Raw genomic sequence first — 19,079 nt, forward strand, 5'->3', positions numbered from 1 at the left:
CCCGTAATGCTAAGCGTCGATAGTCTGCATACCCCCTCTTATTTTTGAGGTATGTTGTTTTTTGTGTGGCTTTCCACCAAACAAGAACTCCATAGTATAGAATAGGGCTTACAATCGCTGTAAACACCCAATGAGAAAGAGAGGGCGATAAGCCCCACGTACACACCAGCATTCTTTTACATGCATAGAGTGCCGTTGAGGCCTACTTGACCCTCTCCTCCACGTTGAGCTTCCATGACAGCTTACTGTCTAACATAATTCCTAGATATTCTGTTCAAGGTTTCTCCTGTAAGGTCACCCCTCCTAACTTAGGCCTGGTCCAATTTTTGACCTTGTACTTCTTTGTAAACAAGACCATATCCGTCTTCTCCGCGTTGCCTTTCAACACGACATTAGATGCCCAGGTATGAATATCCCGAAGCGCCCGATCAATCAAAGAGCTAATCGTTGGAAGGCACTTTCCGCTTACGACAACTGCAACGTCATCTGCGTAAGCCGCAAGTTATACGGGTCCCACATCGAATCGCCTGAGCAGTTGGTTGATGACCAGCGTCCACAGCAAAGGTGATAGCACCCCTCCCTGCGCCGTGCCCCTGTCCACTGATTACGTGGCCTCGTACAGTCCCCATTGTGATGTAATCTTTCTGCAATTTAACATGCAGCCGATCCATCTGAAAAAGGCAGGATGTACTTTAATGTAATTAAGACCATCCATAATCGCCCATTTTGCAACATTATTATTCTAGAGCATACTCCTTATATTCCAGGGATTTCTCTATGCTTATTACAACCCTATGCAAGGCGGTGTCTACCTACTTGCCTTTGGTGTACGAATGCTGTGTTGTGGAAAGCAGATTTTCATCCACGTTGAACTTTATGTACACATCTATCAGCCTCTTTTAAATGTTTTCAGCAGAAATGATGTTAAGCAAATGGGTATATAGTCAACCGTGCTGTTTCGTTGGGGCACTCTATGTCCGTGCAGAAACATTTCCATGAGATTCTCTTCGCCCTGGAAATTTCACGCTTGTAGATCCTCAGTAGATCCCTGTACTCGTCCCGACACGCTTCGCTTTCCGCGGTCTTTGCGAGCTTAATTATTTCTTTTACCTGTCTTCTTAGAAGACTCAGCTCATTGCTCCACTATGGCGGCTTTGCCTTTCCTCTGAATCTTCTTAGGGGGCAAGCTCTGTTATTCGCAGTCATAAGCGTCCCTGTTAGGAATTCATTCGACTCCAGTTCCTCCAGATTGGCAACCTCTTTGGGTTGTCCCAGTTTTGTTTCTACCTTTTTCTGGAATTTAGTCCAGTTCGTTAACCAAGGGTTTCTAAAGGTTCCTCCCTTCTCTATTCTCTTTAGGGGAATGCTGAAGCTGATATACGCATGGTCAGAGAAGGATGGTCTATCAAGAACCATCCAATCATACCTTGATATATCACGCTCGGAGCTCAATGTAATATCCAGAACATTACTGGATGTTGGAACGATGTATGTAGGGACATTTCCCCTATTGGCTATCTGCAAATTGGTTTGCATGATGTAACAAAATAGGATTAGCCTCTCTCGTCCTTTGCGGCCTTCCTCCTGTACTATCCTCTTGAACGCCATTGGTGGAACCTCCGCAGCATGGGCCAGGTATCAGGATGGCAGGATAAATGCCTGCTTATTCTTTTGCTCAACGGCCACCACTACGAGGTCCTCAGTAACGTAATTAGCAGAATATATGAATGCAGCTTTTTCCTTAGCATTACTACAGCTCGCACCCGTTCTTCCGTTTGCGCGTGGTAAACGCCAAATCCGCGCGCACTAAGTCCAGAAACCTTTCCTCCCGATGAGAGCCACGGCTGCTGGACAGCGCCACGTCAAACGAACTCTCCTCAAGGGTTAGGAGGAGTTCGCTCGACGCCACTTTACTGTGTTGGAGGTTTATCTGTAGGAATCGCAGCACCATTGGGCTGTCTGCCCCCCCCCCCCTCCCAGCACATTCGTCGTGACGTCGTCGTCCCCCCTTGCCCCTTTGGTTTAGAGTATTCGAGGCCCCTTCAGCCTGTCGTAACTGTTGTGCCGGATGTAAATCTGTGCGACTCGCAGCACCATTTGGCTTTTCGTCCTCTTCTAACACCTTCGCGGTGACATCGGTTACCTCCCCCTGTTTTTTTTACCTTAGGCTTTTGTGGTCCTTTTCGACTTCGCCCACTTGTAGCGTATTAGGATTTTTATCATCGGGACTTCTTTTCTTGATTCGCATATAAATTTTCACTGTACCAAAGGACAGTTTTCCAAGCTGCGTGTGCAATATATCCTTCGCCTGCTTGTTTATTTCATCTTCACACGATTATACCACCACCAGAAGGGAAGGGGCTTACTTGGTTGTTCCCGCATCATCTTAAGCATTAAGCTAATAAGCTCCCTTTCTACAGATCTCCACCTTTCAATAGTTATCTGTCCGCAAGGACTGCTACGATCAACCAGCGCCACAGTCAATGACTGCTTTGCCACATCACTCATCTTCTCAGGAAAAGCCGGAGTCTTAGTGTTATCTTCCTTTGGCACCTCCGACAAAGCCGGAGTCTTAGCGTTATCTCCCTTTGGCTTATCTCTTACTTCCGTAGTTGGAACTTCCCTCTGACTCGCAGCTTTCGAGGTAGTTGCTACCTCGATATTGGGGCCCATCTGTCTTACAGCTTTGGGCCTACTTGTCTTGTCTATTCGATTGCCCTGCCTCGCGGCTCTGGTACTAGGTCCTTTCTGCCTCTTGAAAACAGGCTTCTCGCCGTCCGCCGAACGTTGTCTCTTCATTCTGTCATTCGACGCTTCTTCCTCCTCTTACCGATACCGAGGGTTTCTCGCAGCAAACATTTTGAACTGCCTTCGACCTACTTCTGCCGCCTCATTGGCCTATTCCAAGCGCTCGATCTCCACTTCTGTTGGTTCGACCACTACTCCCAGGCGTTGGACAATTTTTAGTGCTGCACGGTACTGCGAGTGAGCTCCTTACTTACCCTGCTCCGTACTCTTCTCCACTCTTCTACTACGTTTGCATTTGTGTGCTTTTCCAACACGGAGTTCATTGAACTACCCCTGCTCTCGCTCCCCGAGTCTGACGCATCGCTTAACGCGTATTTGACGTCCTTGGCTTGCGACTCAGTCCTCCTCTTATCATCGTCCTTCTTACAATTAGGTAATGAGTCGTTCATCTTGGTCGTACGACCACCTGCCCGATAAGGCGGGCTCGGTGGTCCAGTATTATATACGGGGAAAGAACCGTCCGCCACAGCAGCGCCCCTTACTGTGGTACGGCTATCAATACTCCCCGAGGTGGCCCGGTATCGGGAAGGCTCCGTTCGAATACAGCCGAATTTATCCCCTGGCTGCAAATCGTCCAATGGGCACGGTCCGAATAACACCCTGGATTATATGGTTGGCTGTTCTTGGTCACCGGCATCCCGCCGCCCTCCTATGAGGCGAAACGGCGAAGATGTCGGTCCTAAACAGCTCCGCCCCATAGTCGGCGGTATGGAGTTCGGCTAAGCCCTCACACCAACGACAAGGTGCCTACCCTAGTGAGGGGATCCATTCAGTGGTTTTGCCATAGATAATACGCAAAGCATTTCTCTATGACTAGCAAGAGTTGGAAGATTGATAAGTTTTAATCGATTAGTATAAGGTAGAAGATTAAATGAAGAGTCCCATTCAAAATTCCTTAAGGCAACTAGTAAAAAGTGTTTTTGTATTGATTCAAGCCTGTCAGTATGGACTTGAAAACGCGGATTCCAGACTATTGAGCCATACCCTAATATCGGTCTAACCAATGTTGTCAAGAGGGTTTTCGAAACGTAGGTGTCGCTAAACACTTTTGACCACCATTTCACAAATGCTAACACATCTTTAGCTCTATTGACAGTGACATTTATATGAGTGTTGAAGCTATGTTTGCAGTTCATTGTAACTCCCAAGTCTACAAAAACGTTAACATTTTCAAGGTTTTGGTTGTTAATATTGTAAGAAGCTGTTTATAAACTCCGACGCGAAAAACACATAAATTTACATTTCTGAAGATTAAGCGGCATGTGGTTCAAATTGCGCCAAACAGCTAAGCAATTTAAATCCGTCTGAAGTAAAGAACGTTCTTCAATCGTCGCGTAAGTCTTAAAAAGTTTTACATCATCAGCATACATCAACATTTTAGAATATTTTATAGTTGTAGAGATATCGTTTATAAATAGCAACAAGTAAGGAAAGCTAAGTTCGGGTGTAACCGAACATTACATACTCAGTTGAGAGCTATGGAGACAAAATAAGGGAAAATCACCATGTAGGATAATGAACTTGGGTAACCCTGGAATGTGGTTGTATGACATGTGTATCAAATGGAAGGTATTAAAGCGTATTTTAAGAGAGAGTAGGCCATAGGTGTATGGATGGACGCCATTTAGGGATATCGCCATAAACGTGGAGCAGGGCTGACTCTAGAATTTGTTTGTACGATATATGTATCAAATTAAAGGTGTTAATGAGTATTTTAAAAGGGAGTGTGCCTTAGTTGTATATGTGAAGGCGTTTTCGAGATATCGCCATAAAGGTGGACCAGGGTGACTCTAGAATGTGTTTGTACGATATGGGTATCAAATGAAAGGTGTTACTGATCATTTTAAGAGGGAGTGGGCCTTAGGTCTATAGGTGGACACCTTTTCGAGATATCGCCATTAAGGTGGGCCAAGGGTGACTCTAGAATGTGTTTGTACGATATGGGCATCAAATGAAAGGTGTTAATGAGTATTTTAAAAGGGAATGGGCTTTAGTTCTGTAGGTGAACGCCTTTTCGAGATATCGCCATAAAGGTGGGCCCGGGGTGACTATAGAATATTCGTTTACGATATCGGTATCAAATGAAAGGTGTTAATGAGTATTTTAAAATGGAACGGGCCTTAGTTCTATAGGTGAACGCCTTTTCGCGATATCGCCATAAAGGTGGAACAGGGTGACTCTAGAATGTGGTTGTACGATATGGGCATACAATGAAAGGTGTTAATGAGTATTTTAAAATGGAATGGGCTTTAGTTCTATAGGTGAACGCCTTTTCGAGATATCGCCATAAAGGTGGACCAGGGTGACTCTAGAATATGTTTGTAGGATATGGGTATGACATGAAAGGTGGTAATGAGTATGTTGAAAGGGAGTGATACTTAGTGTTATAGGTGAACGCCTTTTCGAGATATCGCCATGAAGGTGGGCCAGGGGTGACTCTAGAATGTGTTTGTACGATATGGGTATAAAATGAATGGTGTTAATGAGTATTTTAAAAGGGAGTGGGCCTTAGTTCTATATGTTGACGCCTTTTCCAGATATCGTCATAAAGGTGGAGCAGGGGTGACTCTATAATGTGTTTGCGATATGGGTATCAAATTAAAGGTGTTAATGAGGGTTTTAAAAGCGAGTGGCCCTTAGATGTATATGTGAAGGCGTTTTCGCGATATCGACCAAAATGTGGACCAGGGTGATCTACAAAATCATCTGTCGGGTACTGCTAATTTATTTATATATGCAATACCACGAACAGTATTCCTACCAAGATTCCAAGGGCTGTTGATTTCGCAATGCATAACTTTTTCATTTTCTCCTACTTAACATGGTAGGTGCCACACCATTTTACAAAGGGTTTCCTAAAGGTATATTTTGCGTCAATAAACCAATCAAATTACCATGTTTCATCCCTTTTTTCGTATTTGGTATAGAGTTATAGCATTTTTTTCATTTTTCGTAATTTTCGATATCGAAAAAGTGGGCGTGGTTATAGTCGGATTTCGGCCATTTTTTATAACAAGATAAAGTGGGTTCAGATAAGTACGTGGACTAAGTTTAGTAAAGATATATCGGTTTTTTGCTAAAGTTATCGTGTTAACGGAATAGCGGAAGAACAGACGATAGACTGTGTATAAAAGCTGGGCGTGGCTTCAACCGATTTCGCCCATTTTCACAGAAAACAGTTACCGTCATAGAATCTATTCCTCTACCAAATTTCAGAAGGAGGGGTAAATTTTTGTTCGACTTATGGCATTAAAAGTATTCTAGACAAACTAAATGAAAATGGGCGGAGCCATTAATTTTTGTATTTTGTTGCACCATATCATTACTGGAGTTGAATGTTGACATAATTTACTTATATACTGTAAAGATATAAAATTTTTTGTTAAAATTTTACTTTAAAAAAATTTTTTTTAAAAAATGATTTTGGTAATTTTTATTTATCACTTTTATAGTAGTAGTAGTGACGTTCCTGCCAAATTTCATCATGATATCTTCAACGAGTGCCAAATTACAGCTTGCAAAACTTTTAAATTACCTTCTTTTAAAAGTGGGCGGTGCCACGCCCATTGTCCAAAATCTTACTATTTTTTTATTCTGCGTCATAAGGTCAATCCACCTACCAAGTTTCATCGCTGTATCCGTCTTTGGAAATGGATTATCGCATTTTTTAGGTTTTTCGAAATTTTCGATATCGAAAAAGTGGGCGTGATTATAGTCCGCTATCGTTCATTTTAAATAGCGATCTGAGATGGGTGCACATACCAAATTTCATCAAGATACCTCAAAATTTACTCAAGTTATCGTGTTAACGGGCAGACGGACGGACGGACGGACATGGCTCAATCAAATTTGTTTCGATACTGATGATTTTGTTATATGGAAGCCTATATCTATCTCGATTAATTTATACCTGTACAACCAACCGTTATCCAATCAAAGTTAATATACTCTGTGAGCTCTGCTCAACTGAGTATAAAAACCGAATCGGGCCAAGATGGCTGCCCTGAGGAACACCAGAGGTGACACTAATGATACTCGAAAACATATTTTTAAAGATTACTCTTTGTGCTCTGCCACAGAGATAGGAGGAAATCCAACGAGTGACACTAGGTTGAAACCCAAGCATGTGGAGTTTATATACAAGTAAAGAGTGGCATATTTTATCGAATGCATTACCGAATGATTTGGGGATCCTTTCCTCATCATTTCTGGATGGATTTCGGGATCCGCCCGGGATCCCGTCAGAGTCTTTTCGGGACTATTAAGGGATCATTTTGGGACCATTTCGGGATAATTTCTGAATGATGTTCGGGATTCGTCCGGGATCTCGTCGGAGTTATTTCGGGACTTTTCCGGGATCATCGAAAAAGCAAGAAATAAAAACCCTCTCGTTATTTTAAAAGGAATACCCTTAGAAATTGAGCAGGGCGAACTGGTCGAAATTATAAAAATGCAAAACTCCGATGTAAGAACCGAGTCCAAAGAGGATGGGAGTATAAAATTACGCTTTGGGAAGAAAAACAGAAAAAATCCTCAACAATTTTATAATGCTGTCCTTGAAGTCACCTCCAAGATACGCAATGTTATGTTGACCTTAGGTCGAATAAATATCGACTGCATGAAAGTTAATGTCGCAGACTTTAGTCCCTTCGTCCAATGCTTTAGGTGCCTCAAGTTTGGCTACACCAGAAACAGATGTACCTCTCAATATGCACATTGCTCCCACTGTGCAGATGCCCAGCATGAGTATGCTAGTTGCCCATATAAGAATACAAGCGATAAGTTAAAATGCTTTAACTGTTCATTAAAAAATGAGAAAACAAATAGTAACTGTGACGAAAAACACTCAGCAACAAGTGACAAGAACTGTCCACAAATCAAGTTTATGCAGCAAAAAATTCATTATCGAACAAATTATGGGTGTTAAACCGTTAACCTTAATTCAGGCCAATGTTAATCACTGTAAAACTGCACATAACGAACTCTTGAAATATTTCTTCGAAAAAACCATCAACATAGCTTTAATATCTGAGCCGTACACGGGAAGAACCTACAACGTAGAATCAATTATATCAGCCTCTGTATACCAATTCGAAAGCGTATACGGTATAGTTAAGTCCTGCATTCTGGTAAAAAACTCGGTGGGCGCTGTACTTGGCATTTCACAATATTCCACTACCAACCTCACAGTAATTAAAATGTGCATCGGACAGCGGTCTTTATACATAGCTAATGCTTATGTAAAGCCAGGAGAAGATAAATATAATACTTTTCATGAAATTCACGAGTTTCTCTCAAAAACTTCTTGTTTACTGCAAATAATGGCAGGTGATCTCAACGGATGGCACCCTCTCTGGGGTTCTAAAACAGAAAACACTAATGGCAAAACTATTGCAAATATAATTGCAGCAAAATCAATGGTAGTATGCAATAACGGTGTAGTCCCTACGTTTAGTGCAATGCGTCATGGCACTAGGGCTAGTTCGATTATCGATATTATGCTAGCATCAGAAAATCTTTTTAGCCGCGTCGAAGACTGGTGTGCAGATATAGGAACAAAGGAGTCCTAAATATAAACTTTACCGATATTACTTCTGATGGCTTGGAAACAGCCGTGAAAAGTATTAACGATGCTATTACCAAAGCTTGCCAAGCGTCTATGAAGAAGCGCAAGGGTACAAAACCTTATAACCCATGGTGGAATAGATCTTTGCCGCTATTGGAAGAAACCTGCATCAAGTTGCATCATAAACTAAACAGATTATCAAAAGCGAGGAAGCCCATGAAGAAGTCGCAAAAGAACATGTGAGCTAACCTCAAAATTGTTTAGCTTGCGTTTCTTACCCACAAGGTTGTTACTGTTCTAGGCCTGCCCAAATATCCACCTTGGAGGGCGTCGCCTCCAAACGGTTGCCTCTTTCAACTGATGGTGCTGGGAAAACGTTAGCACCTGAATGGTCGCCTTCGCCACGTTTTTTTTATATTTTTGAACCGCAATTGAAATCAAAAAACACTTTTATTGTCTTCGGACACGTCCGTCCACTTTGGTTGCAAGTTTATTGAATTGACCCCTTTTTTTGTCAGTGACGTGAGCCGCAGCTGCATTTGACATTCGCGTTGCCAACTGACCGCACCTGTCAAATGCAACTAAAGCTGCATGCACATAGCTTATATTATTTTAAACGGATGTGAAGGTTAGTTTATCCTTACATCATCCTTCCTTAAAAAAAGGAGTGAATTTGGCAAATGGATCGATCACATTCCATTTGCCACATTCATCTTTTTATGTTATCAATTGTTTCGAACGAACGAATATTAGGGTGCACCTTCCTTTTTTATAATTCGTTAGTTCGGACCAATTTTATGGCTAAGTAAACTTACTTTTAGTATCTAACATTACATTGTTGCTTGTGGTTTTGTTTTATGTCTGTTTTCTTTATATATAATACAGTTTGTTTATGAATTTTCATTTTCTTAAGTTTATATTGAAAAAATAAAGTACATGTTAAAAAAATGGTTTACAAGGAGTTGGCGTTAAAACAAGTTTTTCTTTTGTTTTAGGTTTAACCTTGTTTAAGAGACAATCTTTGCAATTTTTGATATATTTCGATATATCACGAGTCATGTTCTTCCAATAAAATTGTGTTCGGAGTTTTGCGTAAAGTCATTTCATTTCGCAATGTCCACCAGAAATTGGATCATTATGGTAAATTTTCATTAGCTTTAATTTTGTATCTTCATCTGTTACTGTCTCCACTGGATCTGTTATTATAACTTCTAATGTTTTTAAAATTATATTTCCAATATTTTTGAAATTTGTAATAGTGTAATGTTCGAACAAAATATCGTTTTTAGGCCATTCAATCTGCTTAATTTTGCGTTTGCCGGCTTCTGATTCAAGCCTCGAAAGTAATTTCTCTAAAGTCATTATTTCGTTAACAAGCTCAAAACTAAGTAACTCGAGTTTCTTATGTTTAATATGCGCAAAAATTCTTAAATTTGTTGTTTTATTATTTTTATCGTACGTATTTGCAGATCTTATTCGTGGAACTTTCTTCGAAAAATTAAATGAAAATTTGTCGTAGACATGTAAAGTAAGTTGTTTTTCGTCGTTTTTGTCTGTTTTCCTATGTAAATTTTTGTCGTTTGCCTTTTTTGTCATTGCCCTTGTCTGCACTGCCAAAACTTGTTTATTAGCTTCTTTAATCTCATCGATAGTGATGCGCGATAGTGCATCAGCACAAACGTTTGATTTACCCTTTATGTAAACTATAGTAAAGTTATATTCTGCTAGTTCTAATCTTATTCTTGAAAGTTTTGAAGATGGGTCTTTCATGTTGAATAAGTATACTAGAGGTCTATGGTCTGACTTTACAATAAAATGGGTGCCATAAACGTAAGGTCGAAATTGCTTGATTGCAAAGTAAATAGCTAAAAGCTCTAATTCTATAATGGGTTTTTTCTGCTCTGCTTTATTAAATGCTTTAGAAGCGAAACAAATTGTTAAATCACTACCTTGCTGTTCTTGACTTAAAATAGCGCCACATCCAGTTGTGGAAGCATCAACTGTAATAATGAATTGTTTAGTAAAATCTGGATATAGAAGTAATTTTGGTGAAAGTAACGCTGCTTTCAAAGATAAAAATGCTCTTTCGCACTCTACATCCCATACAAATTCAACTCTTTTTCTGCTTAATCGATTTAGAGGCGCTGCCAGAGACGCAAAATCAGGTATAAACCGTCTGTAATAGTTTGCAATCGCGACGAATCGTCGTACAGCGTCTTTGTTAGTCGGTTTCGTATACTTTTTAATTGCGTTTATTTTAGAGTCGTCTGGAAACAAACCTTTGGCTGAACATTTGTGACCTAAAAATGTAACTTCTGGTCGTAAAAAGTTGCATTTATATGGGTTATGTTTGAGATTAAAAGACCCACAAGTATCGAAAACTTTTGAAAGATTTTTAATGTGGTGTGCTTCACTACAACCTATGACGAGAATATCGTCGACGTACAAAAATGCGACGTTGGGTGGTATACCCGAAAAAGCTATTGTCATCATTCGTGAGAATGAATTAGGTGCTATATTTAAGCCGAATGGAAGCACTTTCCATCTAAATGCGCCGCGGTCAGTGCTGAAAGACGTAATGTCACGAGAGTCAGGATGCAAGGGGATTTGATGAAATCATGAAAAAAGATCTAATGTGGAAAAACACTTTGCTCTACCGAGATTGTCTAAAATATCGTCAACTCTAGCTAGTGGGAATTTATCAGCAATGAGTTTTTTGTTTACTGCGCGAAAATCTACGCACATACGATATGCTTTTTGACCATTAGTATCTTTCTTTGGGACTACAATCAAAGGACTATTGTAATTGGAATAACTGGGTTCAATCAAATCGTTGTTTAACAATTTATTTACTTGGCGATTTATTTCTTCGCGTTGAGAATATGGCAAAGAGAGTATGGCAATCTATAGTTTTTAACATATACCGGCTCGTTGTCTGTCAGTCTTAATTTTTTCTCGTAAAAGTTGTTTAAAGTCATTTTGTCCGTATCAAGAGCGAAAATGTCGGCATAATCTATGCAAAGGTCAATTAATTTACTATGAGCATGTTGAGGTATTTGATTCTTTAGAATCGAAGTTAGTTTTTTCGTACATTTGTCTTCTGTTTCTGTCTTATTAATTGTATAAACATTATAATTTGAAAGTTTTTCTGTCCGAATACTATTTCTTTTTACATACTTTGCATCATCCGTGGTGTTAATGACTTTAATTATTGGGTTGCCGGAATTAACAATGCACCTAGCTGTGAAAACACCTTTTTCAATTTTCTGCGAGTCCACGAAAAGTGGCTCGGGTGAATCTCCTAAATCAAAAAGTCTGAATATTTCACATCTAGGAGGAATGATACAACAGTCGATTTCTGTTCCGTGCAGGATTGGTATCGCAACCTTTTCATTGCCTACCCAAAAAGAAATTCTGTTTCTTTCATAATTAATAATGCATTTGTTAATTTTCAGAAAATCTTTACCCAATATGCCATCGGATGGAATATTAAAGTCTTCATTTACAACATGTAAAGTATGGTTAAGAGAAAATTTTGAAAAATTTAAATTTGCTGTAATTTTGCCTAAAGTAGAAACTGAATTAGAAGTGACACCGGTAATGTTAATAATGTCGTTTGTATTTAAGGAAATATTTCTGTCTAAACATGATATCTTTATTAAAGAAATGTCCGCTTGAGTGTCTACTAGGAAAGAACAAAATTTTTGTGACTCGTTAAGTTGTAATTCAATGAAATCAGAGTAATTTAAATTTAAACAATAGATGCCTATTGGTGAGGGAAGTTCGCTTACTGGCTTAGTTCGTCCTCCCCCAGTGTTCGCTCCTGAGGGGCGCTGGCGTTTAAAGCGGGAACGTTTGCGTTTCTACCTCTACCATTGGCTGATCTCGAATTGTTACCTCTTTTGATACTATTATTTGGATTTGATTTGGAATTTTTATTTGGACGCGTATTGTTATTGTTGTTATTCCGGTATCTATTTCCGTTATAATTCCTATACCTTTGATTATTATTGCTGTTAGAGTTGCTGTTGTATGCAAATGAATTATTGTTTCTATAACCAGTATAGCCGCGGTTTGGGTAAAAACCACGATAACTACCACGTCAATTTCTGAATGTGTTGTTACCACGTGATCGAAAAGCTAAAAGCTGACGCCCAGTTACTTCGTTGTTTTGTTCTACAATTAATTTTGCTACTACGTCTTTCGGATCAGTAAATGCTGTTGAGGCTAAAATGGTTTTTACTAAATTGGAATTTGCATTTAAACGACACACGTTAACAGTTTGTTCGACTGCCATTTCATGAGCTTTAGCTTGAGTGATCCCTTCAATAATAAGAGACCGCTCAAGTGAGTCAGCTAGATCTTCAACTTTTTTAGCAAAATCTGTATAATTTTTACCGTTAACATGCAACGCTGCAATTCTCCCTGCTACAACTTTCGAGTTATCTGGTTTGATTTGACGTAGAGCTGTTTTAATTTCATTGACTGAAGTTACTTGTGTTGATATTGCTTCACGGGCTTTACCCTCTAATTTTGATTTTAAGAACGCTATAAAAGTATCATTTAAATCTGAAGTAGCGAATTGTTCAAGTAATGCGATTTTGTCTATAAAAGAATCAAGTGCTAGGGGATTACCACTGTAGTTTTCTCTAATAGAATTAGCACATGTGTTAATAAAAATTCTCTTTTCCTCAGATGTTGGCGTGATTTGATCGTTAAGATCTGGAGCTGAATTAGCAGAAGATGGGGCCACGTTTGTACTAATTGGATCGTTAAGATCTGGGTTTACGTTAAAAGAAGGGTTAACTAAGCTTGTACTATTTGGGTCGTTAAGATCTGATTTTAAAGTAGAAGAAGTTAATGATAATATTTCACTATTTGAATCGTTAAGATTTGAAACTAAATTAGAGGTTAAATTTTTACTGGAAGAATCTTCGAAGCCTGGAAAATCTGCTGACGACGATAATTTATTTTCCTGTTTGGTGACTTTATCGGTCGAAGATGAAGTTAAACTTTCGTAGCTTGAGGCTGATTTATCGGAATCGGCTTCTGAATCTGAAGTTCTTTGCACTTGCTTACCACTTCTAACATTGTACATATGAAACTAATGAAGCACTTGTTTGAATGTTGAATTTATATTTGAAGCTGAAGTGTTTTTGGAAAAGGAAAAAAATTTGTAAAAAGGGAACTGATTTACAGGTGAATAGTCACTAAAGAAATATTTAACAATTTATTAGAAGAATTAATTGAAACTACAGTAAACTTGTATGAAAAATTTATAAAATTAATTGATTTAATTGACGCACCGATTTATTAAAAAAAAATCTCAATTTGGTTTTTCACGGAACCACCGCATGTATTAAAAATTGAATTGGTTTTTCACGGAACCACCGCATGTAATAAAAAAATCTTAATTGGTTTTTAACAAACCACCGTTTATAAAAAATTTCAATTCGCTTTTCACAAACCACCGTTATATCAAAAAATTCAAAATTTATGTGAAATGCGAAATTAATTTTTCCTTTAATTTTGAAATTTTAAATTTTTGATTTAAATGCGAAAGCACCGAATTTTATAAAAGTTTTATAAATGTTTTAATATACATACATAAAGCGTAAGAAAAACACCCGTAGGCAACATCTTAAATACATATATGTATACTTATTTTCTTCTTCTGGTCACTGCTGCTGCTGCGCTGGCAGACCTGAATCGCTGCTTTGTGGGAACCCAACAGGTATCTCCTTGCTGCTTGTATGTGTATTTGCGTGTTAATGGTGTTGGTGGTGGAAAATTTTGAGTGCCGTTAAATGCGCCGTTATGTGTGGCGTGGTGCGAGTGCCGTTATGTAAAATTTATAGAATTTGTAAAATTTTGAGTTAAATTTTCATTATTAAATTGTATTTTAATTTTGTTGAATTTTGCTTTTATTAAATGTTGATTAATAAAATTATTCTTGTGGATTATTAAATTCAATGTAGAAAATTTGTACTGTCGTTTTTAAATTTAATTTGTAAAATTGAATCGTAGAATTGTTTAAGGTTGTATTAGAACAACAGATTATAGGTTTGTTAAATTTTATTTTAAGAAATTATAGCGTAGTTTAGTAGAATTTTATTTAGAAAATTGTATATTTAGGTTTTGTTGAATTTTAGTTAGAAAATTGCATGATAGTTTATTAAAAATTTATTTAGAAAATTATGTGTTGAAATTTAGTTGAATTTTATTTAGAAAATTATATCGTAGATTAGTAAAATTTTAGTTAGGAAATTATGTATTGTATTTTTATTGAATTTATTTAGAAAAATACGCCGTAGGTTAAAATTTTAATTAGCAATTTATGTATTAGAATCTGAACAAATGCGTGGTGGCAACGGCGCGCACCCACGTATTTGTTAAAGATTAGTTAAGGCGAAAAAAGGGGAAGAAAATAAAAACACCAAAAGGGTTTCGTATTAATAAACAAGTAAGAACGGGACTGTCTTCGGCTGTGCCGAAGACTTCATACCTTTCATGAATGGGGCTGAACAATAATCTTATCCCGTTCGTAATCTCCGAATAATCGGATGTATAAGATAAGAAATATATAGTGAACAGATCTGCATACCTTAACGATTTTTAAGATAAATATAAAATTAAAAACAGGTAGGTACTTTGTGTGAGGATGCAAAGTTTCTGGTTTTTTGTGGTCTGCGTGTAAAAACTATGACTGCGAATCACGTATTTCAACAATATATTGCGTAAACGTAACTATTTGATGAAATTTGATGAATTTTGAAGCTTCTAGCCGTAAAAAGGGGGCAAAAATTGAGTTTATATGGGGTATATAATATATGTATATACCACCGATCTCTATGATTTTTTCAGACAACAATATATGCTATACACGTAAGCATTTGGTGAAATTTGAAGCTTCTAGCTGTTAAAATGGGGAAGAAATTGCGCAAAGTTTCTTATCTGAACAATCGGTTGTATGGGATATATACTATATATACCACCGGTATCTATGATTTTCTCAGACAACAATATATGCTATACACGTAAGCATTTAGTGAAATTTGAACATATCTAAACAATTTTTAAGATAAATATAAAATAAAAAATAGGTAGGTAATCTGTGTGAGGATGCAAAGCTTCACGTTTTTTGTGGTCTGCATGTAAAAACTATGACTACGAATCACGTATTTCAAAAATATATGACGTAAACGTAACTATTTGATGAAATTTGATGAATTTTGAAGCTTCTAGCCGTAAAAAAGGGGCAAAAATGACAGTTTATATGAAGTATATAATATATATACCACCGATCTCTATGATTTTTTCAGACAACAATATATGCTATATACGTAAGCATATGGTGAAATTTGAAGCGTCTAGCTGTTAAAAAGGGGCAGAAATTGCGCAAAGTTTCTTAACTGAACAATCGGTTGTATGAGATATATACTATATATACCATCGATCTCAATGATTTTTTCAGACAACAATATATGCTATACACGTAAGCATTTGGTGAAAGTTGAAGCTTCTAGCTGTTAAAATGGGGAAGAAATTGCGCAAAGTTTCTTATCTGAACAATCGGTTGTATGGGATATATACTATATATACCACCGGTATCTATGATTTTCTCAGACAACAATATATGCTATACACGTAAGTATTTAGTGAAATTTGAACATATCTAAACGATTTTTAAGATAAATATAAAATAAAAAATAGGTAGGTAATCTGTGTGAGGATGCAAAGCTTCACGTTTTTTGTGGTCTGCATGTAAAAAGTATGACTACGAATCACGTATTTCAAAAATATATGACGTAAACGTAACTATTTGATGAAATTTGATGAATTTTGAAGCTTCTAGCCGTAAAAAAGGGGCAAAAATGAGAGTTTATATGAAGTATATAATATATATACCACCGATCTCTATGATTTTTTCAGACAACAATATATGCTATATACGTAAGCATTTTGTGAAATTTGAAGCTTCTAGCTGTTAAAACGGGGCAGAAATTGCGCAAAGTTTCTTATCTGAACAATCGGTTGTATGAGATATATACTATATATCCCACCGATCTCTATGATTTTTTCAGACAACAATATATGCTATATACTTAAGCATTTGCTGAAATTTGAAGCTTCTAGCTGTTAAAATGGGGTAGAAATTACGAAAAGTTTCTTATCTGAACAATCGGTTGTGTGAGATATATACTATATATACAACCGATCTCTATGATTTTTTCAGACAACATAATATGCTATATGCGTAGGCAATCGGTGAAATTTTAAGCTTATAGCTGTTAAAATGGGGTAGAAATTGCGAAAAGTTTCTTATCTGAACAATCGGTTGTATGAGATATATACTATATATACAACCGATCTCTATGATTTTTTCAGACAACAATATATGCTATATACGTAAGCATTTTGTGAAATTTGAAGCTTCTAGCTGTTAAAACGGGGCAGAAATTGCGCAAAGTTTCTTATCTGAACAATCGGTTGTATGAGATATATACTATATATACAACCGATCTCTATGATTTTTTCAGACAACAATATATGCTATATACGTAAGCAATCGGTGAAATTTGAAGCTTATAGCTGTTAAAATAGGGTAGAAATTACGAAAAGTTCCTTATCTGAACAATCGGTTGTGGGGGATATATACTATATATACGACCGATCTCATCAATTTTTTCAGGCAACAATATGTGCAATATACGAAAGTATATGGTGAAGGTTGAAGCTTCAATCTGTTAAATTGGGTAAGATATTACAAAAAACCCCTTTTTCTGAAAAATCGGTTGTATGGAGGATATATGCTATAGTGGTCCGATCCGGTCGGTTCCGACAAATGTCTAATCGGACACCCAAATACACCCGCTCACCAAATTTTATCAAGATATCTCAAAAATTGAGGGACTAGTTTGCATACAAACAGACAGACGGACAGACGGACATGGCTAAATCAACTCAGCTCTTCAACCTGATTATTTCGGTATACTTAATGGTGGGTCTATCTATTTTCCTTTAAGGACTTACAATTTTCGGTTTCGTGACGAAATTAATATACCATTTCATTTTCATGAAAGGTATAAAAATAGGTAGGTAATCTGTGTGAGGATGCAAAGCTTCACGTTTTTTGTGGTCTGCATGTAAAAAGTATGACTACGAATCACGTATTTCAAAAATATATGACGTAAACGTAACTCTTTGATGAAATTTGATGAATTTTGAAGCTTCTAGCCGTAAAAAAGGGGCAAAAATGAGAGTTTATATGAAGTATATAATATATATACCACCGATCTCTATGATTTTTTCAGACAACAATATATGCTATATACGTAAGCATTTTGTGAAATTTGAAGCTTCTAGCTGTTAAAACGGGGCAGAAATTGCGCAAAGTTTCTTATCTGAACAATCGGTTGTATGAGATATATACTATATATACAACCGATCTCTATGATTTTTTCAGACAACAATATATGCTATATACTTAAGCATTTGCTGAAATTTGAAGCTTCTAGCTGTTAAAATGGGGTAGAAATTGCGAAAAGTTTCTTATCTGAACAATCGGTTGTGTGAGATATATACTATATATACAACCGATCTCTATGATTTTTTCAGACAACAATATATGCTATATACGTAAGCAATCGTTGAAATTTTAAGCTTATAGCTGTTAAAATGGGGTAGAAATTGCGAAAAGTTTCTTATCTGAACAATCGGTTGTATGAGATATATACTATATATACAACCGATCTCTATGATTTTTTCAGACAACAATATATGCTATATACGTAAGCAATCGGTGAAATTTGAAGCTTATAGCTGTTAAAATGGGGTAGAAATTACGAAAAGTTTCTTATCTGAACAATCGGTTGTGGGGGATATATACTATATATACGACCGATCTCATCAATTTTTTAAGGCAACAATAATGTGCAATATACGAAAGTATATGGTGAAGTTTGAAGCTTCAATCTGTTAAATTGGGTAAGATATTACAAAAAACCCCTTTTTCTGAAAAATCGGTTGTATGGAGGATATATGCTATAGTGGTCCGATCCGGTCGGTTCCGACAAATGTCTAATCGGACACCCAAATACACCCGCTCACCAAATTTTATCAAGATATCTCAAAAATTTAGGGACTAGTTTGCATACAAACAGACAGACGGACAGACGGACAGACGGACATGGCTAAATCAACTCAGCTCTTCAACCTGATTATTTCGGTTTACTTAATGGTGGGTCTATCTATTTTCCTTTAAGGACTTACAATTTTCGGTTTCGTGACGAAATTAATATATCATTTCATTTTCATGAAAGGTATAAAAATAGGTAGGTAATCTGTGTGAGGATGCAAAGCTTCACGTTTTTTGTGGTCTGCATGTAAAAAGTATGACTACGAATCACGTAATTCAAAAATATATGACGTAAACGTAACTATTTGATGAAATTTGATGAATTTTGAAGCTTCTAGCCGTAAAAAAGGGGCAAAAATGAGAGTTTATATGAAGTATATAATATATATACCACCGATCTCTATGATTTTTTCAGACAACAATATATGCTATATACGTAAGCATTTTGTGAAATTTGAAGCTTCTAGCTGTTAAAACGGGGCAGAAATTGCGCAAAGTTTCTTATCTGAACAATCGGTTGTATGAGATATATACTATATATACAACCAATCTCTATGATTTTTTCAG

The 19,079-nt window shown here is 37.2% G+C and overlaps 1 pseudogene; it reads left to right on the forward strand.

The window, feature by feature from the left end:
* The first annotated feature begins 8,467 nt into the window (after positions 1–8,467).
* The window catches only part of LOC137235166 (dolichyl-diphosphooligosaccharide--protein glycosyltransferase subunit 2-like), a 26,042-nt pseudogene continuing 15,430 nt past the window's right edge, over positions 8,468–19,079 (forward strand).

This window comes from Eurosta solidaginis, chromosome X (genome assembly GCF_040869045.1).
Source record: "Eurosta solidaginis isolate ZX-2024a chromosome X, ASM4086904v1, whole genome shotgun sequence".
Classification (NCBI taxonomy): Eukaryota; Metazoa; Arthropoda; class Insecta; order Diptera; family Tephritidae; genus Eurosta; species Eurosta solidaginis.